The sequence below is a fragment of the Carcharhinus amblyrhynchos genome, chromosome 2 (assembly GCF_965287045.1).
Source record: "Carcharhinus amblyrhynchos chromosome 2, sCarAmb.v2.hapA, whole genome shotgun sequence".
Lineage (NCBI taxonomy): Eukaryota > Metazoa > Chordata > Chondrichthyes > Carcharhiniformes > Carcharhinidae > Carcharhinus > Carcharhinus amblyrhynchos.
In genome coordinates, this window is record NC_137325.1 from 27,952,160 (window position 1) to 27,979,207 (window position 27,048).

Here is a 27,048-nt window from a genome sequence, read left to right on the forward strand (position 1 = left end):
CCTGGCGCTGTACTAACTAGTGTGGCACTGTGTCAAATGAGAAACATTACACTTCAGGTTTCTGCCTGGTTTTGAACCAGTGACTTATTGCGTGTTGGGCAAATGTGCTAACTATTACACCACAGCACCAACAGCTGAATTGCCTGCAGATATTTAAGCAGAGCACAACTTTTTGCAATACAAGTCAAATCAGAGAATGATGTACCATTTAGTCATTCCATCAGGGATCTAACCACTCCTGGGATTCAATACAGACCAAAGGCCAGCAGTAGAAATTGATCTGTATGGTCATAATAACTTCTTTAATGCGAGATTACAGTCCTGCCTCTTTGATAACAAGGTCACATACAGATATACAGATTAAATACAGAAATCTCAGTGCTCAGTGCAACAACAACTCACAAATGAAAGTGGCTGAATAATTTATTAATGCTGAGGGCATGAGGTAGTCCTCATGACCACTGCTCTGTAATATATGCTATAATCTGCGAAAGCGCTAGAGAGTTTGCCAATGTTAAACATGGTAAAGGTTAAGGTTGAGGTCAATTGGAGACAAAGTGCCAATTAGAAAAAAAAATTTAATTTATATCACTCCTTTCAAAAACTCAAGACTGTCCAAAGGATTTCATAGCCAGCAGAATACTTTGTGAAATGTAATGTAGTAAGCACAGCAGATAATTTGTGCCTAGCGTACTCCCATGAGCACCAAAACAATAATCACAACAGGCCATTCAATGCATTGAGTCTGCACCAACCCTCTGATGGAGCATCTTACCCAGACCCTATTCTCATAAGCCCACATATTTTACCCCACTAATCTGCCTCCACATCTTGGGACACTAAGGAGTAATTTTACCATAGCCAATCCACCTAACTTGCACATCTTTGGAGTGTGGGAGGAAACCGGAGCACCCAGAAGAAACCCATGCAGACACAAAGAGAATGTGCAAACTCCACACAGTCACCCAAGGGCAGAATTGAACCTGGGTTCCTGGCACTGTGAGGCAGCAGTGAGCCAGATAATATGACTTATTTTGTGATGTTAGCTGAGGGATAAATATTGGTCAGCATGATCCTGCTCTTCTTCGAAATAGTACATGCAACCTTTTATGTTCAAGTCAAAGGGCAGATGGAGCCTGGTTTAATGTTTCATCAAAAATTCAGCACCTTTAACAATGCAGCACACACTCAGGACCACACTGATGGTATCAGCTTGGAACCTGTGCCCATGTCTGTTATGGAACTTGAACCCACAAACAGAAACAATATAGCTATCCACTGAACAAAAGGCACAATCACTGAAAACCCTCTTTTAGGGTTGATTAGACACCCCAAGCCAACAAGGACATTGCCAATTAATGAAGTTATATTAAGTTAATCTTTCTCACACCCTAGCTATAACTGTAACATTGCATACTGCACCCTTGTTTTTCCCCTATGTACTCTATGAACATTTTGTGTGCAAGACACAATACTTTTCACAGCATACCAATGCATGTGACAATAAAAAATCAAATCAAATCAAATGCGCTGGTTATTTACATGTATGGAAAGAAATCCAGTGCTAAGAGACCTAGTTGGGCATCCTGCCCATGCCATTCCTCATCACAACAGCCCAATGAAGCAATCATGTCCTATAGACGTATCAGCTGGCACCTCCTGGTTGTTATGGTAACTAAAAGAGCAAAAGGAGCAACTATTCACATTGTCCAAAGATAGACCTCGGAAAAGCCAGGCAACACAAGCTCGACAGTAATGTTGAGACTGTGCATGTTAGTGCCCTCCATCACGAACCCCATTGGAGTTTGTGAGGGCACTTGGAAGGCATTTAATGTTTGTGTGACACTCTCTATCCATAGTAGCAATTGATTGGCATTGGCAGCATTGCCCAACATCCAGTGACCTGCAGGATCAAGCCATGACCCCTTTTGACCCCCTTGTGTAACTCTTTGCTGATAACCATTTGCCTGGCCTGGAAGTCCTCCATTTCTCCCTCCCACAGAGCTGGCCATTTGGCCATCAACTGCACCACATCGCACAGGGCACAAACAGCTTCTTGCTCTAAGCCAAGTCTTGATAAAGCTCTGCCATGTGGATATCCAGTCTCTGACTGCACCACCACCACCCTCCCACGCCCACCAACTATATTTGCATTCCGATGGTGGGGGGAGGAAGTGGGCGCAGAAGTTATGTCCTTTACCAGGTAAACGAGAAACTTCTTTAAATGGCAGAAACCAGGTTCTGCCCTCTTCTGGTGGATTCCGTGGTCTCCCGTTGGATTTAAGGGAGGTGATCAGTAGATCATTCAGAGGCGCACTGGCATCCATTGAATCATAGAGTCATAGAGGTTTACAGCACGGAAACAGGCTTTCGGCCCAACTTGTCCATTCTATCCTTTTTTTAACCATTAAGCTAGTCCCAATTGCCCGCATTTGGCCCACATCCTTTTATACCCACCTTACCCATACAACTGTCTAAATACTTTCTAAAAGACAAAATTGTACCTGCCCCTACTACTGCCCTTGACAGCTGGTTCCAGGCACTCACAACCCTCCGAGTGAAAAAGTTGCACCTCTGGAAACTTTTGAATCTCTCCCCAAGTGAATCCCCAGAATATCGGTGATGGGGGAGCGTCCCAGAGACAATGCTCGCTAATGAGATGCTAATGTATTAAAATGAGCTTTCTGCACTCTGCAGGCGAGGGGTCGGGAAGATCGGAACTCCGAAACCCAACGGTGCAAATCGCACTCTCCGGATTTTGAGCGCGTGTGCCGTCATTCCCGTAGATAGAGAATGTGGGTTCAAAATCACTCCTGTAGGATATGCTACAAAAAACCAAAAAGAGTCCAGGATGCCATCACCCAGGGACAGAGGGGGCTGGATAACAGGTGAAAGGGAACCTTTATCCAGTTCTCTCTCTCTCTCTGGTCGGATATCAGCTCAGCAAGAGGGGAAAGCTGAGCACTGGCTCTGAGAGGGTCTGTAGCTTTGGGAAATCGAACATTGGATAAGATATGAGACTGTCTGAAGGAGAGTGGGGAATCCAGAGATTCGAGATAGATGACTTAATTTTTTAAAAATGATTAAGTTATGTCCTGATTTGCAGATTCAGGTCAGAAAACAAAGTAAGTGGGCTCAAGTGTATTAGTCCAATAGTCGGGAGTCGCTCTGTGTGATTAACGCATGTTGTTTGTAACAAAGCAGGCAGTACACATATTCCATGCTACCTGCTCATTTAAGTGGTAGCAGTGTACAACCCAGCAAGCCGCTGAGTTGCTGCGCTCCTCAGCAGGGTACCCAGTTCATACGTGGCTGGCATCACTTAAAGCCAGCATTCACAACTTAAAAGTCGAGATGCATTCTGACTGGAGCAGCTGCTGGAACCAGGAGTTTAACAAAGAGCAGGAAGAGGAGCGGCAACACATAACAGGCTAGGCAGCGTGTATCTAGGTTCTTCACTACAGCACTGAAGCCCTGAGGCAGGAAGGAGATGGGGGAGGGAGAAAGGTCCCCTTCCCTCAGTGGACCAGAGAAACTTTCCAGACAGACATCATGAAAGCAGAAAGATGCCTATTGCAGTCAAGGCCAGCAATCTAGCTCCAAGGACCTGGGTGCAGTGGGCAAAATTTTCAATGATCTCACATTAGTAGCCAAGGTCAATGAATGCATCTTCATGTAGCCATATCCTTACAAAGGTAGCAAGAGATTCATACTTCTGTATTCATCACATCCATGTCACTCATCTACCAATATGGGTGGCACGGGGGCATAGTGGTTAGCACTCCTGTCTCACAGCACCAGGAACTCGGGTTCAATTCCCAGCTTGTGTGACTGTCTGTGTGGAGTCTGCACGTTCTCCCCCTACCTTCCACAGCCCAAACGACATGCTGGTTAGGTGTACTGGCCATGCTAAATTCTCCCTTAGTGTACCCGAACAGGTACCAGAGTGTGGCAGCTAGGGGATTTTCGCACGAGCTTTGCTGCAGTGTTAATGTAAGCCTACTGGTGACACTACTAAACAAACTTAAAACTTCAACAATCCCTGTCAAGCATCACTTATATTGAACATTTATTGTCTCACTTCATCCTCACACACTTTGGGCAGTGGGGTGGCACAGTGGTTAGCACTGTTGCTTCACAGCGCCAGGAACCCGGGTTCAATTCCGCTTAAGTCGTTGTCTGTGCTGAGTTTGCACATTCTCCCCAGGTCTGCGTGGGTTTCCTCCTGGTGCTCCAGTTTCTTCCCACAGTCGAAAAATATGCGGGTTAGGTGGATTGGCCACGCTAAATTGCCCCTAAGTTTCAGAGGGACTAGCTAGGGTAAACTGACGGGGTTACAGGGATAGGGCAGACCTGATGGGCTGAATAGCCTCTTTCTGCACTGTAAGATTCTATGATTCTTGAAATTTCAAAACTTTCAAACTTTTCCTGCTATTCAGCTTTGGCAGGTGCCTCACCCAAGCATTGCAAAACACTCTCCACACAGTCCCACCTCTCCAGCACATATCAAGAGCAGTCATTCCAGGCAGTGGAACCATTGCTCTGGCCCTCTAATGGTCTGCTCTGAGATGTGGCATGGGACAAATGGCCCTCATTGTAAACATGCAGGCCAGTCATGGTTGAGGTGTAGAGGGGAGTCACTGACTTGTCGCAGTTAGTTAGCCTTTTTTGCCCAGCAGCCACAGTCTGGTTTGACATGGTGGGTAAAGGACAGAAGGAAGAACAGGCTGGCACTGAGTGATAGTGTCACTTTGGCTGAGAGGGCTCTTCAACATGGAGGTACTTGCCAACTAAAAGGCAGATTAAGCAGCCAGGCTGGCAAGGTGTTCATTACCCTGGGCTAGAAATAGTCATAATGGTCATATGTACGTGAAATGCCCTTAAATAGACATAGACATAGACATAGAAAGTACAGCACCGCACAGTACAGGCCCTTCCGCCCTCGATGTTGTGCTGAGCTATGTCCAAACCCAAGATCAAGCTATCCCACTCCCTGTCATTCTGGAGTGCTCCATGTGCCTATCCAATAACCGTTTGAAAGTTCCTAAAGTGTCCGACTCCACTATTACACCCCAACCACTCTCTGAGTAAAGAATCTACCTCAAACATCCCTCCGATATCTCCCACCATGCTCCCTAATAACAGCTACATCTACCCGAGGAAATAATCTCTGCACGTCCACTCAATAACACACAGGAAAGGCACAGAACAATGAAACTATCTGGTCGTTTTCTACTATTTTGGCATGATTAATCCAATCTAAAAATTAATATTTCACCATCTCCGGTTAGAAAAGAATTAACATCATAATAGCTGCTCTTCATAGCACCACAGGTCTTTGTGAAATCATAAACCCTTCATTAGTGTCTTTGGCATTTTAAAAATGAGAGCCAAAATGACATAAAATGTAAAGTTACATTTGGCCCAGCCAGCCGTGTCAGTGCTTATGCTCCACAGGAACCATGTCAAGAAGAAATGTTTTATGTTAAATAGTGAAATTCAGTCCACTGGCTGAATGGAGCTTTTAAAAACAGACATTTAAAATAAAACAGAGACCAAGACAACTTCGAGATTACAGCCAAAGACCTCTGATTTGCACTGCCCTATGTTCGACATTCCAATTCATCGCAATGAAGATAGTCAGGCTGTAAAACCCATCAAAGGAAATGGGGCGGCACGGTAGCACAGTGGTTAGCACTGCTGCTTCACAGCTCCAGGGACCTGGGTTCGATTCCCTGCTCAGGTCACTCTCTGTGTGGAGTTTGCACATTCTCCCTGTGTCTGCGTGGGTTTCCTCCGGGTGTTCCGGTTTCCTCCCACGGTCCAAAGATGTGCAGGATAGGTCGATTGGCAATGCTAATGTTGCCTCTTAGTGTCCTGGGATGTGTAGGTTAGAGGGATGAGTGGGTAAAATAGATAGGGTTAAGGGGGTAGAGCCTGGGTGGGATTATGGTCGGTACAGACTCGGTGGACCAAATGGCCTCTTTCTGTAGGGTTTCTACGATTCTAGAATTTTCCAGTCCTGCCCTCTGTGGACCTTCAGCTGCTCCATCAAATTCTCCTGTGATGATTCCTGCCGCAGGTGGGATCGGAAAAGCCCAGCTAATGACTCCCATCTCCTTTCCTAGGAACAAAACATTAAGACAATTACCTGAGATATTCAACTGTCGGAGAGGCAAGAGTTAGGAGGAGGAGACCATATGAGCCATTGTATCTGCTCTGCCATTCATTGCGATCATGGCTAATAATGGACTTCAGCTTCACTTCTCTGCCAAAGGCAAATCACTTGGACAATGGGACCGTGACTAAGGTAGCTCTCCAGGCGTAGACTTTAGCCCATCAATCATCTTGGAATACATGAATAATATCTGTTTTTGGAACCCCTGAGAAAGAGGTCACATGAAAACCGACCTCTTTGGATGTTTTAAGTGCAAACTTTCTCAGCAGAACTGAGGACCAGCAACTGAGAGAGAAACATTGGTAGGAAGTACACACAGAAAATAGAAGCAGGTGTGGGCCATTTGGCCCTTCAATCCTGCACTATACGGCCCTTCGAGTCTGCTGTATGTTCTACGAAGATCCAAGTGGGGCTTCCTGCCTTCCTCTCTCTCTAACTTAGCTGGCAAGCTTTGAGTTCTGTTTCCAACTGTGACCATTCCGAATGTGACCCTGCTGCAGACAAAGATTTCTTAAAAGAACTCAACCCACCACTACCATCTTTAGAAGAACAACCAACTCAGTTGCCCACATCTTCAAATCGGAAGCATCAAGACTATTGAATTTAGATTGAAACCAGCCATGTCACCAAACTACAGACTATGGGTGGAATTTTACCAGCATGTCCACTTGAGTATCATACAATCCCATCCAAGGCCAACGGAGATTGCCGATCTCCGAGCCTCGCCCACCCCCCCTGGAATCGGAGCAGGCGTGCTGGTAAAATTCTGGCCTGTATATATTACTACATTTTATGAACTCTGATTTATTTACCCTATCCTCCCTTACTCTGTAATCCGTATTTATGTGTGTGAGTGAGCTTCAAACGTGCATGTATGCAAAAGTCAGCACGTATTTTAATATTCTACTATAGTCATGTTTAAGTATAATAAAGCTAACCTCTTGGTTAAACTCAAGGAAACCAGTCCTGCTGGTTATTTTGTAATCACAGCATGTAACACAGTTAAATGTTCACTGAATTGACAAGTATATCCTTTACCAAAGCAAAAAAAGCCTGCTGTAGCCTAACAAGGAGAGGGAAAGAGGAGAACCATTCAGTCTCCCTCTTAACTGGTCATAACGTGTTTCCAGTCTTTTCATTTAACCTTATCAACATATCCTTCCATTCCTTTCTCTCTCTCATTGAGTGATGTAGTGTTGGCCTCAACGACCTCAAGTTGCACTTTCTCACCATCCTTTGGATAAAGAGGTTCCCCCTGAATTCCCTATTGGATTTGCTATTTACAGAGTTTTGTAACAAGTGGAAACATACTTCATGCACACCATGTCAGGCCACTAAAGTGATGGCGCCAATACCTAAGGAGAGCCAGGAGAGATTAGAATGCAGGCCATAGCAACTGGATAATCGAGAAGTATGAGGACTAATGTGTTAGTGCTGAATTTAACAGCAGGGACTTACTTGATTTTATTTCCTTCTATTACTAATGGGCAGCCAGCCAGATTGTAATGTCGCCTGCCACTTCAACGCATTATCCTGCTCTCCTGTCCACATGTCCATCTTTGGCCTGCTGCAATGTTCCAGTGAAGCCCAATGTAAACTGGATGAACAATACCTCATCCTGTGACTAGGCACTTTACAGCCTTCTGGACTGAACAATGTGTTCAACAACTTCAGAACATGAACTCTCTCCTTCATTTCCAGTTAATTTATCTTATTTAATTTCTTATTTTCATCTCATTAATCAAATTAATTACTTTATATTTTTATTTTTACTTTTATTTATTATTTCTTCCATTTCTAAAATATCACTTTCCATCTTGTTTCATATCCCTTCCTTCTCCCTACCCCGTCCCATTAGGCCATCGGCCAAATCCTTCAGGTTTTCCTTTGATGTTCTGCCATTTATACATTCCAATTTCTTAATGGACGCTATTAGCACTATGTCCAGCCTTTATCATCACTATTACCATTTACATTCCCTTCGTCCTTTTTGTCTGTGCCATCCCTATCAATTACAGCCACCCCCGCTCCCCACCCTCACCCTTACTATATGAACTTCATCCTATTTACCTCATCTTTAGCTTTGATGATGGGTCATTCTGACTCAAAACATTGGCTCTATGCTCTCTCCACAGATGGTGTGAGATCTGCTGACATTTTCCAGCATTTTCTGCTTTTCTTTCAGATTCCAGCGTCTGCAATATTATGCCTTTATCTAGATTGTAAGGTTGGCTGGCTGGCAGATGAAATGACATTCACTGGAAGGCCACAGTGGGGGTGTGGAGACTCGGGAGGGTGGGGAGGAGGATAATGGGGAAGGGGTAGATTGCAGGGCAGGGTGATTCTCAAATGTGAGGAGGGTGAATTGTGGACAGGAAGTCAATTGCAGGGAGGGCAGCAAGTTTACTTGAGGAGCTGAGAGAAGCACTGCTGTTCCTCTTGACCCACAAGCAGTGCTGGAAAAACATTTCTGGCTGAATCTAGCCCTTCTGTTGCAGCATGCCCCAAGTTCTGGGAACTCAGCTCACCTCTAAAGGTACGCTAACATTTGAGTCACACAAACTCATCGGAATATTTAAATGGCTGACCTGCCTCTCAAGGTCAGGTTATTCAGTCTCCTCTCCACCATCCTCTGATAAACTGAGGAACAGGCATGTGTGAGCAAGTTAAAGTCAGGTTTCAGATCAAAAATCCCCATTGCTATTGGAACCTTGCAACAGTTTGAAATTTAACACTTTAAAGAACACTTAAATTGCAATACCTCTAATGAAATATTACTGATAAGAGGTCAGATATCCCCCAGTAAAGCATTTTGCACCAGGAATATGCAAATCAAAATTACAGTGGTACTCAAATGCAACCCTTCCAATGAATTTAATCAGTCAGTCTGTGGAGCTGATTGTTCAATGTTAAAGACCAAGCAAACATGCATAGCATTGCTGTTAAATCTCTTCGTCCAAAGATGTGCGGGTGAGGTTGATTGGCCATGCTAAATTGCACCTTAGTATCAAGAGCACTAGCTAGGATAAATGCATGAGGTTATGGGGATAGGGCCTGCGTGGAATTATGATCACTGCAGACTTCATGGGCCGAATGACCTCCTTTTGCACTGTAATTTTCTATGATTCTAGTGAGGTGTCTCCTCAATAACTACTCCACAGCCAGGCATCGGGAATACAGATCTTCATTCAGTCTACTCATTCCACACTTCAAACATTGACTGCTTACTCAGGGTGCTTCCCAGACAGCTCACCCCACATGCTCAGTCATATGATCCATTGCCTTAAAAGGGCTACGCCCCAACATACATAACAATTGGTTTAATGATTGAACAGCGGAGAAAAAACCCTCTCTTCTACACTAAATTATCAAGGAATGGATGGCTGCATCTTTCAAAGAAGCCCATTCTGCAGCTCAACAGGCTGCAAGATGTCAGCATACTTGGGCACAGATCACACGCCCCAGCAGATTATTTGATTGGAGACTGAGTACAGATTTGATGGGCTGAATGGCCTCCTTCTGCACTGTAGGAATTCTATGGCTCCTTTATCACTTTGCTTATCTCATTCAACAGCTGGAATTTTAGTGATGTGGAGATGCCGGTGTTGGACTGAGGTAAACACGGTAAGAAGTCTCACAATACCAGGTTAAAGTACAACAAGTCAAACCTGTTGGATTTTAACCTGGTGTTGTGAGACTTCTTACTGGAATTTTACTGGCACGCCCACCCTGAATCCAGGGACAGCGAGGCTCGGAGAATGGCATTCTCCGTTGGCCTTGGGCAGGATCGTAGGAATCTTGGATGGGCATACTGGTAAAATATTTCACATTTCTTTGATTACGCATGCTCATATTGAACTGCCCAGTGTGGGGCCGGCGGTGCTTAAACCCACATTTTAATCTCTGGTGGGAGAGAGTGGGTGGGCACTGAGGATGAAGAGAGATTGCCCAGCCCCTTGCAGCCAGGGGTGAGATATTAAAGAGTTAATGTCCACTGTAGAGGGTAAGGTGAACTACTGGGCTTGCAAGAACGGCAGAGAATCAGCTCATGGGAGCAAACTGACAAAACAGGTTAACCACAGGCTCCAGCTTGCTGAGCCCAGCTGGGGTGCGAGTCTAGCTGAATACGTGATAATGTTCTCTTTTGCGCTAACAAATGGCGTATCCTAAATACATTATGCTTCTGTTCTGATGGGTGGGGGTTGTAAGCAGTAAATGCGTATTTTAATAGGATGTTTTTTCTTATGCAGCAATTCCTGTAACTATTCGTTTTTGATTGAATCGGGTGATGTGTGTTTAAGTCTTGTTTGAAAACACATCTACCTGATGGGATTGTAAACTGTATAAAAGGGGTCAGCCTTGTCGCTTCGAGTGCTTTTTTTACTAACTGATTTCCAGCACTGAGTGGAGGTTAAGTAGTGAAGGTTAGCCAGCCTACATGTGTAGGACAAATAAAGAACTTTGATTCTGACAATGGCTGGTGTTTGCCTTTGTATCAAGGGCGGAAGAGTCTCGCGAAAAACAAACCTAACAGGAGCATATCAACTTCAACTGTTATCCAGCTGGATGAGGATTTTCCAGAACAGCGACTGTCTGTCAGATAAGTGGTTAGATGGGGACTGGAAATTGGGAAAGATTTGTGGTTGGAGAGAGCCGCTGGAGACCCTGAGGTTTCCTTGTGAGTCCTGGAGGAGCATTTCATCCTACAAAGAAATTATATTTTAAAAGAATCTTATTTACTTTACTCAGCTGGTTTGTTTACTTATTAGTGTAACAAGTAGGTTTACATTAACACTGCAATGAAGTTACTCTAACAATCCCCTGGCTGCCACACTATAGCATCTGTTCAGGTATACTTAAGGAGAATTTAGCATGGACAATTCATCTAACCAGCGTGTCTTTTGGACTGTGAGAGGAAACCAGAGATCCAGAGGAAAACCACGCAGACATGGGGAGAATGTGCAGGCTCTGTACAGATAGTGACCCAAGCTGGGAATTGAACTCAGGTCCCTGGCCCTGTGAGGCAACAGTGCCACCATACCGCTGTGACCAAATCCATCTGTGACCAGGGTGCTCATGGTCCTGAAAGCCAGAGCAACCACTGGTCAATGACAAAGTAATGTCTTGATCTACATTTGTAACAAAGGACTGCTCCGCCATTCAATAAGATCATGGCTGATCTTTTGATAGACTTATCTCTACTTATCCACCTGCTCACCATAACCCTTAATTCCTTTACTGTTCAAATATTTATCTATCCTTGCCTTAAAAACATTCAATGAGGTAGCTTCATCTGCTTCACTGGGCAGGGAATTCCACAGATTCACAAACCTTTGTGCGAAGAAGTTCCTCCTCAACTCAGTCCTAAATCTGCTTCCCCTTATTTTGAGGCTATGCCCCCTAGTTCTAGTTTCACCCGCCAGTGGAAACAACCTCCCTTCTTCTGTCTTATATATTCCCTTTATAATCTTACATGTTTCTATAAGATCTCCCCTCGTTCTTCTGAATTCCAATGAGTATAGTTCCAGTCTACTCAGTCTCTCCTCATAAGCCAACCCTCTCAACTCCGGAATCAACCTAGTGAATCTCCTCTGCACCCCCTCCAGTGCCAGTGTGTCATTTCTCAAGTAAGCAGACCAAAACTGTACACAGTAATCCAGGTGTGGCCTCACCAGTATTTTATACAGCTGCAACATAACCTTGCTGGTTTTAAACTCCATCCCTCCAGCAGTGAATGACAAAATTCCATTTGCCTTCTTAATTACCTGCTGCACTTGCAAACCAACTCCTTGAGATTCCTGCGCAAGAACCTCAGGGCCCTCTGCACAACAGCATGCTGCAATTTTTTACCAGTTAAGTAATAGTTCAGTTTGCTGTTATTCTCACCTCGCATTAATCAACATTATACGCCATCTACCAGACCCTTGCCCACTCACTCATGTTGGCCTTCATTGCGAGAGGTTTCAAGTACAAGAGCAGGGATGTGTTGTTGTAATTATACAGGTGAGGTCACACCTAGAATATTGTGTGCAGTTTTGGCTTCCTTTTCTGAGGAAGAATGTTATTGCTCTTGAGGGAATGAGGCAAAGGTTTACCAGCTGACTCCGGGGATGGTGGGACTGATGTATGAGGAGAAATTGATTAGGTTAGGATTGTTGTCACTGGAGTTCAGACAAACGAGGGGAGATCTCATCAAGACTTATAAAATTCTAACAGGACTAGACAAGATAGATGGTTCTGATGATGGGTATCTCCAGAATCAGGGGTCTCAGTTTAAGGGATTTGGGGTAGACCATTTAGGATGTAGATGAGGAAATTTTTCTTCACCCAAAGAGTGGTGAGCCTATGGAATTCATTACCACAGGAAATAATTGATGCCAAAACATTGTATGCATTCAAGAGGCAGCAAGGTACAGCACTTGAGGCGAAAGGGATGAAAGGTTCTGAGAAGAAAGCAGGATTAGACTATTGAGTTGGACAATCAGCCATGATCGTGATGAATGGCAGGGCAGGTTTGAAGGGCCAAATGGCCTCCTCCTACTCCCCTCTGTTTTGTTTCTATGTTTCATCAAAACTCGTCCTAAATCAAAATCATAGACCGACAGTGCAGAAGGAGCCATTCGGCCCATCGAGCCTGCGCAGACAACAATCCCATCCAGGCCCTATCCCCATAACTCCACTTATTTACCCTAGCTAGATCTCCTGACATTAAGGGGCAATTTAGCATGGCCAATCAACCTAATCAGCATATCTTTCACAAATCCCTCAGGCTTTGGAATAAGGTTCGGCATTCGCCCACAAGGCACATATTTCTGACTGAGCACAAGTAGCTATTTTGTTTTCCGTTCATTATTTTGTTCCCTCATGTACATTCCACCAAGGTTTATAGATCGGGAGATAAAATATAAGTGAATACCTGCAAGCTGCAACAATAACACTTCTACATATTATACCAGATTCACTTTCTGAACATTATCAATAATACACAATCTTTGCCCTGATGGCATTGATCTCCTTTGCCTTTACAATCACTCATAGTTAAAAATTTATAGATCATTATTGATGGATGAGCATACAGTTTCTTTTCATATGAAAAAAGAATCACCTTCATGTCAAGATGTAAGAGAAAAGAAATCAAATAGAAACACCACATGGTATGGCAGCCTTTTAATGGCGGTCAACCTTTTGATGTGGATTCTTTTGAAATTCCGCCTCGCAGGAGGGGAGAAGGTAGGCGATTTCCCTTCAAACCTGAGACGCTGTTATATTCTTTAAAAAGGGTGATGGACTGGATGCTGTCCTGTGATATGAATCTGGCTTTTATTTACCGGAAGGCGATTCACTGTCATGTGAAGCAATGTGAAAGTCCGACACGGAATAAAAAGGAAACACACCCCCTCCTTTTGGTTTGACACAAATCTCAAGGAATGCACTTCTTCGAAAAGGGTTTCCAAGCGGAGACAGATCAGAAAGGACAAATCCATGCCATTGCGTCATTAGCCTTATAAATGTTGAAATATGTGATAACAAAATATAGCCTCAGACGACCCTTTAGAACTGAGATGAGGAGGGATTTCTTCAGCCAGAGGGTGGTGAATCTAAGGAATTCACTGCCACAGAGACTGTGGAGGTCCAGTATTTGAGTGTATTCAAGTCAGAGATAGACAGGTTCTTGATTGGCAAGGACATCAACGGTTACGGGGAGAATGGGGTTGAGAAACTTATCAGGCATGATCGAATGGCAGAGCAGACTTGAAGGGCCAAATGGCCGAATTCTGCTCCTATATCTTGTGGTCTAAAACACACACACACAATCATACAGCACAGAACGGGACCATTTCACCCATCATGCCTCGACTGATGTTTTGAGAGTAGTATTCAATGTTTAATGAATTACTCGCGGTTTAACATATAAGCCGTTCTCTAATGGGTCTGCTGAAATTCATAATAAGAGCATTCTTCTGCTCAATTGCACTGCAAAAGACTTTAATAACTTAATCGCACACTTGCCCAAACACAATAAGGATCTTTGTAGATGGCTATAATTTTTTGTTGGAAGAATTAATTCTGCTTTATGGTATACACTTACATATTTTTTGTGCGTGAGGATTTGACATGACAGCCTGTTCACAAAGCAGATATGTGCAAAGTTTCAGAAGCCCGGGGTACGCAATACTGAACACAGTTGCTTTTTTCCTGACTTTTATAAAAAGCCATATTCTTCTTCAGGGGAAGCCTGCTGTGTAATAGGGAGGAATTGTAAAGGTAACGGGCAGAATCTTGCCAGTCACCTGCCGCAGGAACTGTGGCGGGCAGGACAAGACCATGCAAAAGGTCCATTGACCTCGGGAGGGCTTTTCTGATCTTGGAGAGAGTGTGGCTGGAAAATCCCAACCAACCTTCACCCTGCAGTCTTGGACCAACCTGGCTATTCTCAAGGAAACCTAACTGGCTTTGGGCACACATTTAGACATTACAGATTAAGACTTTGGATGCTTGTGAATTTCACTGCACTCTGAAGACTTGTCATTGTGAATTGTACTAAAGAAGGGAATTTCATATCTACATGTTAGTCTAATAATGTGCTCACAAGACAACAAGCAAGACTGTGTACTTCAGAGTTTACTGACTATAGATGGTCTGACCATGGAACGACTATAACAATGATCAGGTCAAGTAACCTCCAAAGATGATCCTGTTATTGTATCTTGACGACTAACTAGTGATATTGTGGTGGGCAGAAAGGGAAATGTAAGGCAGAATCTTACAGCCGTTCACACTGGCGGGATTTTCTGGCCCCACCGCAGTGAACGGAGATTTTGCTGAGTGCCAAATTCTCCGTCCTTGCTTGTGGCGACACCAAGGCATGATCAGCCAGTCAGATTGCACCCATAAAGACTGCTCTCTCACCTGAATCAGAAGATTTTGAGTACAAGTCCCGTTCGAGAGGCTTCAGCACAAAATCTAGGCTGGCACTCGAGTGTGGTACTGAGACAATGATGCATTGTCTGTGGTGCTGACTGGCATTAAACCAAGACACTGTTGTTGCCTTCTGTAGTGGACCTAATGGCATTATCCCTTATGGCTTTATTTCCTAAATGTACTGAGGGATGTTTCTTGCCATACTTGTTAAGATTTGTCCTAACACTGAGAAATGAACCCAAATGATCCAGTCAATACTGTTCATACGATCTTGTCGTGCGCAAATTATCTGCTACATTTTTTATCTTATCACTTTAAAAGTGCAGAATTGGCTGTAAAGTGTTTTGTATGCCCTGAGGTTGTGAACAGTTCAATATAAATACAATTCTTTTTTTAAAAGCAATACTATAACAGTGCCTCATAGACAATCATAAGTGAGAATCTACTGTGGCATTGACACAAAATCCATAAAGGCATCTCCTATCACATTGCAGTGCTGATGCTGCATTTAAATAGCAACTGAGGAATACTTAACATAAACAACCAAAATCCACAAATCTAATGTATCCTGGAGTCACTTTTCAATCTGCAGTTTCTCATCCAAGAAAACATGCTTTTTTAAGTTCATTTATGAGATGTGGGCATTGCTGGCTAGACCAACATTTACTGCCCATCCCAAATTGCCCTTGAGAAGGTAGCGGTAAGCTGCCTTCTTGAACTGCTGCAGTGCCTGAGGTGTAGGTACACCCGCAGTGCTGTTAGGGAGGGAATTCCAGGATTTTGACCCAGCAACTGTGAAGAAATGGTAATATATTTCCAAGGCAAGATAGTGAGTAATGTTGTTCCAAGTGGTGATGGTCTCAGATATCTGCTGCTCTTGTCCTTCTAGATGGTAGTGGTCATGGGTTTGGAAGTTGCTGCCGAAGGAGCCTTGGTGAGTTCCTGCAATGCATTTTGAAGATGGCACACCCTGCTGCTACTGTGCATCAGTGATGGGGGAAGTGAATGCTTGTGAAAGGAGTAGCAATCAAGCGGGCTGCTTTGCCTTGGATGGTGTCAAGCTTTTTGAATGTTGTTGGAGTTGCACACATCCAGGCAAATGGAGAGTATTCCGTCACATTGCTGATTTATGCCTTAGACAGGCTTTAGGAAATCAGGTGGTGAGTTACTCCTGAATGATTCCTAGCCTCTGACCTGCTCTTGTAGCCATAGAATTAATATGACCAGTCTAGTTGAGTTTCTGGTCAATGGTTATTGAAAGTGGGGGATTCAGCAATGGTAATGCTATTGAGTATCAAGGTCGATGGTGAGATTATCTCTTGTTGGGGATAGTCATTGCCTGGCACTTGTGTTACTTGTCACTTGTCAGTCCAAGCTTGGATATTGTTCAGGTCTTGCTGCATTTGGGCATGAACTGCTTCTGTGTTTGAGGAGTCATAAATGGTGCTGAACATTGTGCAGTCATCAGCACACATCCCCAACTGTGACATTATGATGGAAGGAAAATTACTGATGAAGATGGTTGGGCACAATGGCACAATGGTCAGCACTGCTGCCTCACAGCATTAGAGACCTGGGTTCAATTCTGGCTCGGGTCATTGTCTATCTAGAGTTTGCACATTCTCCCCGTGTCTGCATGGGTTTCCTCTGGGTGCTCCAGTTTCCTCCCACAGTCCAAAGCTGTGTGGGTTAAGTTAATCGGCTATGCTAAATTGTCCCTTAGTGTCAGAGGGATTAGCAGGGTAAATACATGGGATACAGGGATAGGACCTGGCTGGGATTGTTGTTGGTTCAGGCTCGATGGGCCGAGTGGCCTCCTTCTGCACTGTAGGGATTCTATGATTCCCGCAGTGGACGAGACAGGAGAATTTCAGTCCATAACTGGAGGACTGAAGTGTGCTTAGAGGGTTGCCGGGGTGGATTATGGTACAGAGATGGGGAGTAGCGAGCCCATAGAGAGAAGCTGAACACAAAAGTGAGCATTTTAAATCTGAGGTACTGATAGCAGGGCATGAGTGTGGGCCAGTGAGCACAGGGGTAATGGGGTGACACGGATGTCGCTAAGAACACGGCCATCTCAACACCCTTTCAGCAAAACCAGGATAATATTGAGTGAATGGGAGTCAAGACAATACCACAATATCTACTTTCAATGGCTGACAGCCTACAACTCACAGTGACAGCAATTTCCAGGCTTACATTGTAGATCTGGGCCTGGGAGACACCTGTGAAATCTAGGGACAATGAACAAGTGAGAAGGCTAAGGTTGGGCAGCAAGGTGGCACAGTGGTTAGCACTGCTGCCTCACAATGTCAAGGGCCCAGCTTCAATTCTGGCCTTGGGTGAGTGGAGTGTGCAGGTTCTACCTATTGCTGTGTAGGTTTCCTCTGGATGCCCCAGTTTCCTCCCACACTCTAAAGAGCTGCAGGTTAGGTGGACTGGCTGTGCTAAATTGCTCCTTGGCATCCAAAGATGTGTAGATTAAGGGATTAGTGGGGTTAATGCATGGGGCAATGAGGATAGGATGAGAGGTGATCCTGGGAAAGATGCTCTGTCAGAGAGTTGGTGCAGAACCGATGGGCCAAATGGCCTCCTTCTGCACTGTAGTGATCCTATGACTAAATGGTTCCAAAGAACAATTCTGTAAGACTCCAGATGCAGGCCCTCATTGGCTGGGATCAGACATGAAGGTTGGTGAGTTATCTCTTCGCAGTTTAATATCAGGGATGTTAATTCTAGTGAATTAACTTCTGCAGGTGAATAACGACTCATTCCCCCACCAAAGGAATCTCTGTGCTGAAAGCCTCAACTCCAAAACCTACCCTGTAGTTTGCATCACTGGGCCTGAGTAAAAACCACCTAGTACACTCACTCTGCCAGCCAATCAGGCAGCTAGCTTTGGAAAAAAATGGACCAGCTGAAATAATCCAACAAAATGAGTTAATCTGTATAAATTTATTATTTGTGATCTTGAGTATTTAAAGGCAAAGAATAGCAGACCCACTGACCAAATTATCGAGATTTTTGCATACTAAAACAGCGAATGTTTCTTTGATATTCTCAGCATTCAACATGTCTCTGGATGTTCTGGTTAGGTGGATTGGCCATGCTAAATTGCCCCTTGATGGCAGGGGGATTAACAGGATAAATATGTGGGGTTGTGGGGATAGGACCTGGGTGGGATTGCTGTCAGTGCAGGCTCAATGGTTCTTTCTGCACTGTTCAGGTTCTATGATTCTATGTCAATATCTGTACGGTCACATATCTTTTTCTCTTTTGGCATTTTCATCTTAATTGTAGCCACAATGAGACAATGATCTGAATTTATATCTGCACTGTAATGTTCCTTATGCGGTTTCTAAAATGTTGTTTCATCATCGTATAATCTATTTGGTTTTGATACTCATTGCCTAGATTCTCTAAGAATGAAATCTTCTCTTTTGTTGCTTAAAGAAGGTGTTTTTCACCATTAGATCATTGTCTGGACAAGATTGCATCAGGCTCTTGCGTTTTTCATTTCATCATCCAAAGCCATGCTGACTCAATGGGCTGAATGGCCTCCTTCTGCACTGTAGTATTTCTATGATTTTTCTCTGATGACATACATTCCTGATGTCCCTTCACAGATTTTAACGTTTAAGTCACTCATCAGAATCACTACATCAATTTATTTAACAAGATGCCATCTATTTCCTGATCCTCCAATGTTGAGCTGCAGCATAGTTGGCACAAGAGTGACGAATAGAGCAGCATGTAGGTGGCACGGTGGCACAGTGGTTAGCACTGCTGCCTCACAGCTCCAGGGACCCAGGTTCGATTCTCGGCTTCGGTCACTATCTGTGTGGAGTTTGCATGTTCTCCCCGTGTCTGCATGGGTTTCCTCTGGGTGCTCCGGTTTCTGTGACTGCACAGCATCCCTGAGCCAATGAAGCTCCAAGGATGATGAAGTGTGGCATGATGGAACAGTGGTTAGCACTTCTGCCTCACAGCAACAGGGTCCCTGGCACTGTGAGGCAGTAGTGCTAACCATTGTGCCACTACGCTGCTATCCGCCCATAAGGCAGGAAGTGTATTGAGAACAATCCTTTCCAAGCCTTCAGGCCCACATGAATTCAAACAGGAAAAGCTGGTGCTTTGAGATAATGCATATAAATGGAATAACTTGGACTTGGAGGACAGATTGCCAGGATTCAGGTTTTGTGTGTGCATCAGTCATTCTGGTTTAATGGACGTTGTGCTCTCACCAGCGTTGGCAGACATATCTTATTTATAAACTCACACTTGTCACTGATTGAGAATATGTGCCAAGGGGATGGAACATGCAATTGAAAATGAAGTGGAGGTTTGACTATTCCGTTGTACTCTTTGCCAGTCTCTTCCACCTTCCGTCCATTTTAACTCATCCAAAACCTTGTATCCCATCTCACTCCAAGTCCCATTCACCCATTATCTTTCTGCTTGCTGATCTATTTTGATTTCCAAGTAAACAATACCGCAACACTAAAATGTTCATTCTTGTATATAAATTTCTCCATGGCATTGCATCTCCCTATTTATGTAATCTCCTCCAGCTCCAAATCTCTCTGAGATACCTACACTCCTCTAGTGCAATATGAGGCATTCTCTCGAGATAAAAGATTGACCATTTCAGACTGAGATGAGGAACATTTTATTTTCTCAGCAGACCATGAAATTCTCTACCCTCATTGAATGCCGGATCCTCAACGATGGAGTATATTCCAGGTTGAGTATTGATAGATGTTGTGTTCTAAAAGAAGCAAAGGATATGAGGCTCAGACAGGACGGTGAAGTTGAGGTTGAAGTATTGGTCATGAGTATCTGGTGAACGGGTGCAACAATAATCTCTCCCTCAATGTCAGTAAAATGATGGAGATAGTCATTGACTTCAGGAAGCGTAGTGGAGGACATGCTCCTGTCTACATCAATGGGGATGAAGTGGAAATGGTTGAGAGCTTCAAGTTTCTAAGTGTCCTGGTCCCTCCATGCTGACACTATAGTTAAGAAAGCCCACCAACGCCTCTACTTTCTCAGGATGCTAAGGAAATTTGATGTGTACGCTACGGCTCTCATCAACTTTTACAGATGCACCATAGGAAACATCCTTTCCTGATCTTTCACAGCTTGGTTTGGCTCCTGATCAAGACAGCAAGAAACTACAAAGGGTCATGAATGAAGTCCAGTCTATCATGCAAACTAGCCTCCCATCCATTGACTCTGCCTATACTTCCTGCTGCCTCGGAAATGCAGCCAGCATAATCAAGGACCCCATGCACCCCACATATGCTCTTTTCAACCTTCTTCTGTCAGGAAAAAGATACAAAGGTCTTAGCACACATACCAGCTGACTCAGGTTTCTTCCCTGTTGCCACCAGATTTTTGAATGGATCTACCTTATATTAAGTTGTTCTTTCTCTACACCCTAGCTATGTAACAGTACATTATGCACTCTCTCCTTTCCTCCTCCCTTATGTACTCGATGAAAGGTATGCTTTGTTTGTGTAGCGCACAAGAAACAATGCCTTTCACTGTATCCCAATACATGTGACAATAATAAATCAAATCAATCAAAATGAGCTTACTTCAATGAAAGATATGGCAGACTGGACCACCATCTGCCCAAGTTAAATCACATTGTGCATACTTACAACTTCTGAGCGTCTTCTGAAACCTCTCAAAGGAAACAAGGGGATTGCTGGAGATTGAACAAATGTAAGAGGTAACTAAGTGACTATTTATTGACTGCAATGGCACTTCTATATCTGTGGTGAGTATTTCCAAAGAAAATTTCCAGAAGTGTATGAAAATGAAGCAAGAGATTTGATACTATCCAGGACTGAGCTATTTGCTTGATTGGCAACCTATCCAATTCCTTAAACATTCGCGCCCTCCACTATTGGTGCACAGTAGCAGCAGTGTGCGCCATCTACAAGGTACACTGCAGAAACAAAGATCTTCCCCTTCAACAAGCATCGTATGTGTACTTACACCACATAGATTGCAGCAGCTCAAATAGGCAGCTCACCATCACCCTGTCAAGGGCCAATTAAGGGAGAAGGAGTGAAGAAAGAGGCCATTTGGTCCATTAAGTCTGCACCAACAATAATCCCACCCAAGCCCTATCCCCATCACCCCACATAATTACCCCACAGATCCCTCTAACCTACACATCCCGGGACACTAACGGGCAATTTACTATGGCAAATGAAACTAATCCGCACATCTTTGGACTGTGGGAGGAAATCGGAGCACCCAGAGAAAACATACGCAGACACGGAGAATGTGCAAACTCCACATAGGCAGTGACCCAAGCAGGAAATCGAATCCAGGTCCCTGGAGCAGTGAGCTGGAGCGGGGAGAATGTGCAAACTCCACACAGACAGTGACCCCAAGCAGGGAATTGAATCCAGGCCCCTGGAGCAGTGAGGCAGCGGTGCTAACCACGGTGCCACCATGCCACCCATGCCACTGCGCCACCATGCCGCCCATGTTGGCTTAGCTAGAAATCCCCACAAATGCTGGATTAGCCAGCAATCCCCACATCTGAAGAACAAATAAATAATGAGAAGCAGCCTGTCAAAACTCAAACACAACAAACGGGTATATAAGCAACGTTGTGGTGTCTGTGGAGCTGCACTCAAGCCTGAAGCAAAGTATTCAGGATCAGAGGATAATTTGACTGGGGCAGAAGAGAATAAAACACCAAAAGAAATAGCACATCCTTGAAAGGGTAAGGAGATGGACTAATGTTCACTCAAGTGAATCTAGCACAGATTAGCGAACTGATCCAGGAGTAATTAACAATGCAAAGAGAAGAAAGTCTGCCTTAGTGCACCACTAGATGTGGGAGGGCATTGGAATCAGAAATATACGGAGTGCTGTTTTCCAGTGAAGCATCTGCTTATTCAGTGTTTGAAATGTATAGCACCTCTTACTGGGTAAGAGTCTCATGGCTTGAGAGAATATCTGAGCTAAAGGAAGTGATTCCGAGTTCCTTCTGCAACACAGAGGATGGGATTTTCCGACCCTTCCCGATGGCACGGTCTTCCAGTCCCATGCAGGTGACCCCACCCCCAGTGGCAGGTTTCCCTGTGGCAGGGTGGGAAAACCTGGCAAAACGCCATAGACTTTGACGGGACTGGAAAATCTTTGCAGTGGCCAGTGTTGAGCTACTTCCGCTACCAGAAAACACACCACGTGGGTGCCTGCAAATTCTAGTCAGAATGTAAACGCTTTACAGGAGCCCAATATCCTAGTGTGCCAAGCTGTTCCTATCAGCTAAAGGCAAAATACTGCGGAATCTGGAAATCTGAAATGAAAAAAATAAATTCCCGGAAAAAACTCAGCAATCTGGCAAAATCTATAGAAAAAGAGACAGATCCTTGGGAACTCCACCCCATGGAGGTTCCCCTCCAAGTCACTCACCATCCTGGCTTGGAAATACATTGACCTTCCCTCACTGTCACTGGGTCAAATTCCCGGAACACCCTCCCTAACAGCACTGTGGGTGTACCTACACCCACATGGACTGCAGCGATTCAAGAATCACCACCACTTTCTAAAGTGCAGTTAGGAATGGGCAATAATTATTTGGCCAGCAACTTGGTGAAGGAGTAGCGCTTTAAAAGCTCGTGTTTCCAAATCAGCCTGTTGGACCTTAACCTGGAATTGTGAGACTTCATCACAGAATCATAGAAACTCAACAGTGCAAAAGGAGGCCATTCGGCCCATCGAGCCCTCACCGACAACAATCCCACCCCAGGCTCTATTCCCACAACCCCACACATTTATCCCACTAATCCCTCTATCCTACACACCCTGGGACACTGTAGGCAATTTAGCATGGCCAATCAACCTAACCTGCATATCCTTGGGCTGTGGGAGGAAACCAGAGCATCTGGAGGAAACCCACCCAGACATGGAGAGAATGTGCAAACTCCACACAGACAGTCACCCAAGGCCAGAATCGAACCCTGGTCCCTTGTGCTGTGAGGCAGCAGTGCTAACCACTATGCTACTGTTCTGCCACACTAGGCCACCACGCTGTTCAGACTCCTTATTGTGCCCATCCTAGTCTGACGTCAGCATCTCCACATCATGACTACACTCTTCTGATGAAGGAGCAGTGCTCTGAAAGCTCGTGATTCCAAATAAATCTGTTGGACTTTAACCTGGGCCAGCCAGTGATGCCCACATCCCTTGAATGAATTTTAAAAATCATCCAGAGGTTGAAAGAAATCTGTCGAGTATCTAAACCTTTTCATGTCTAAAGAAAAAGTACCATGTACCAACTGACTAAAGACAAAAATCGTTCAACCTTTATTCTTTTTGCCTTGTATTCTTGCTGCTTATTTTCTGAAGGTGCTGTACCTTGCTACGGTTTCATGGCTGCTTGCAGCCAGCCCTCTGTACACAAGTGGCAATTATTCGTGATGAATTTTGGCAAAGTTATTTAACAACAACGGGGCACCATAGCCTTCAGCTGACCTCCACAGGCTCAGACATGCTTTCTAACCAAGCCTGGGGTAATGGGCAGCTCACCAGACAGACTGCAGCGCTCCCATTACCAACTAGGACAAGCACAGTTCAGGGATTGAACCTTTAAGTTGGCTGATGTGTGTGCCTCGTTACAGTGACGACTACACTACACTTCATTGCCTGTTTTGGCCAGTCGGTCTGAGGTTGTGAGAGGCGTCATATAAATGGAAGCCTTTCTTTAGCTTCTGAGTTGATTTTAACCTGAGGGCAATACCCGTGAGAGGGAGGATTTTTCTACCTCTGGCCGAGCGAGAATGGGACTATTGCCCTTTTAGTTTTCAGATGCTGGCTTAGAACACGGCTGCAGTCCTCAGAGGGTTAAAATGTGAGCGAGGAAGGTTCAGTGGGAAGCATCCAGGTGCATGTAATTCAATACAAAAAATAAATGACATTCAATCTTCTTTTTTTATATATATATATACTTCATTAAAAAGGCTCACAAAATTACCCACTATTAGCATTTCGCTTTGCACAAAAAGAGAACGAGAGAGAAAGAGGCAGGGTACAATTTAGCCAGGGCTGCGCTTGTAGATGAACTATAATCACTGAACGAGTCAATTCTGGTGAAGAGGCTACTGAAGTGGTAACAAGCCTGCGGCGCACAGAGAGGCGATTTTAAAAAGTAATTATGGGCATTCATCGGCTGAATAATAGCACACTGTGTGAATGGCTGAGGCCGTTCCAGAATTGGAGGCGTGCAATGTGTGTGTGTGTGTGTGTGTGTGTGTGTGTGTGTGCGTGTGTGGTGTGTGTGTGTAAAGGGAAGGGGGTGGGGGTTGGGGGAGCGGGGTTGCTATCTGAAACAACAAAAAAAGTGGCTCTGAAAAGCAGGCTTTTTTTTTTGGGAATGAAGCCATATGTGAAGAGCGATGTGTGTCGAGTGTGGGGCTGTGGGTTTTTTTTCTCTGATTGAATAAACTAGCAGCGGGGCCGGCCCATATGTCAGGCTGCGCCACACAAAAGCGAGTTTGCCGCACGCCCTACCCTGACAAATAGGATTATTGAAGACAATTAATCTGGCACACTTAATCAAAAAGTGTCCCCCCCCCCCCCCACCACCCCACCCCCAACCCTTGTCCTCTCTCCCTCAGCTCGCCAGCTGATGCCAATCTCCAACTTAATAGAATTCAAGTGCTCCCTCCCCTTGAAAGAGAAGCCAAGGCTGAATAATTTGTGCACGGACTAATTGTGGCCTGTGTCTGATGGCGACAGTGCTAATCAAATTAGATGAGCTCACCTAGCTTTAAAATGTTAATGTTAGGGCGGACTTGGCTGCAGCTTCCCGTCAGATGCCAACTCTTGACTGCGTCTGCACAGTGGCACACTGGTTAGCACTGCTGCCTCACAGCAGCAGGGACCCAGGTTCGATTCTCAGCTTGGATCACTATCTGTGTGGAGTCTGCACATTCTCCCCGTGTCTGTGTGGGCTTTCCCCGGGTGCCCTGGTTTCTTCCCACAGCCTGGAAGACATGCTGATGAGATGCATTGGCCCTGCTAAATTCTCCCTCAGTGTACCTGAACAGCCACCGGAGTGTAGTGACTAGGGGATTTTCACAGTAACTTAATTACAGTGTTAATGTAAGCCTATTTGTGACACTAATAAATAAACTTTAAACTTTAATTACGCAGCATAACAGCCAGCCAGCATAACAAAGACCCCATGCATCCTGGATGTACTCTCTTCCACCTTCTGCCATTGGGAAAAAAATACTAAGGTCTGACATCGTGTACCAACCATAGGGCTAAAGGGACCAAGGGGAATGGGAGGAAGGGGGGACCAGAATATTAGATCGATGATCAGGCATGGTCAAAATCAATGGCAGAGCAGGCTCAAAGGATTGGATGGCCTACTGCTGCTTCTAGTTTCTATGTAAAAACAGTTTCTTCCCTGCTGCCGTCAGACACACACGCACAAACACACTCTCTTCCACCTTCTGTTGGGCAAAAAATACAAAAGTCTGAGGACACGTACTGACTGACTCAAGAACAGCTTCTTCCCTGCTGCTATCAGAATTTTGAATGGACCTACCTTATATGAAGTTCATCTTTCTCAACATTCAGGAGAATGGATGATGGCTGCATCACTATATTCTGCACCCTCTCCTTTCCTCCTCCCCTACATACTTTATGAACAATATGCTTTGTCTGTATAGCATGCAAGAAACAATGCTTTTCACTGTATCCCAATGCACGTGACAATAATAAATCAAATCAAATTAAAAAAATGCAGTAGATACATCCAATTTTTTGCATTTTTCCTTCTTGCATGTACACGGAGTTGAGGAGGAATTTCTTTACACAAAGGGTTGTGAATCTATGGGATTCCCTGCCCAGTGAAGCAGTTGAGGCTACCTCACTGAATGTTTTTAAGGCAAGGATAGATAAATTTTTGGAAAGTAAAGGAATTCAGGGTTATGGTGAGCGGGCGGGTAAGTGGAGTTGAGTCCATGAAAATATCAGCCATGATCTTATTGAATGGCGGAGCAGGCTCAAGGGGTCAGATGGCCGACTCCTGCTCCCAGTTCTTATGTCCTTATGTACTTAAATACTGGCTTGCATGAGCATCAACAATGCACCAAATGCTTCATTGATTTGAGCAGTAGAGGAAAGATGCATTTAACAACCAGGTGCAAACCATATTTAATGATCTTTCTCAATACAATGTTTAGCTCTGATCACTTGACCTTAGGGAAAATATATTGGTCTGTATTTCATTGCATATTAAAGTTTAAGGGATAATCTAACTGAGGCGGTTAAAGTGATTAAAAGATTTGCTAAGATGGATAGAGAGAAATTATTTCCTCCATAATGAAGCCCAGAGCAAAGGAACATAATTTTACAATTAGCGCTAAGTGTCCAGGGTTGCTGTCAGGCAATACTTCTTCACACAAAGTGTAATAATAATCTGAATCACTCAGTCAATTGAACATTTATAAACTAAGATTGATTGATTTTTGTTAGGCAGAGGCATTAACGGAACGAATGCAGGTAGTCTGAGTTGAAGTAAGCAAGTATAAGTGAGCACTTGCTAAACATCCCTGAGTGCGCTAACAACCAATTTAAGATTATAGAATCACAGAACCCCGACAGTGCAGAAGGAGGCCATTTGGCCCATCAAGTATGCACTGACTGCAATCCCACCCAGTCCCTAACCCCATCAGTCCACATATTTACCCTGCCAGTCCCCCTGACACTAAGGGGCAATTCAGCATGACCCTGCACATCTTTGGGTTGTAGGAGGAAACCGGAGCACCCGGAGGAAACCCACGCAGACATACGGAGAAAATGCAAACTCTACACAGACAGCAACCTGAGGCCAGAACTGAACTTGCGTCCCTGGTGCGGTCAGGCAGCAGTGCTAACCACTGTGCCAGCATATTGTATGTTGGGTC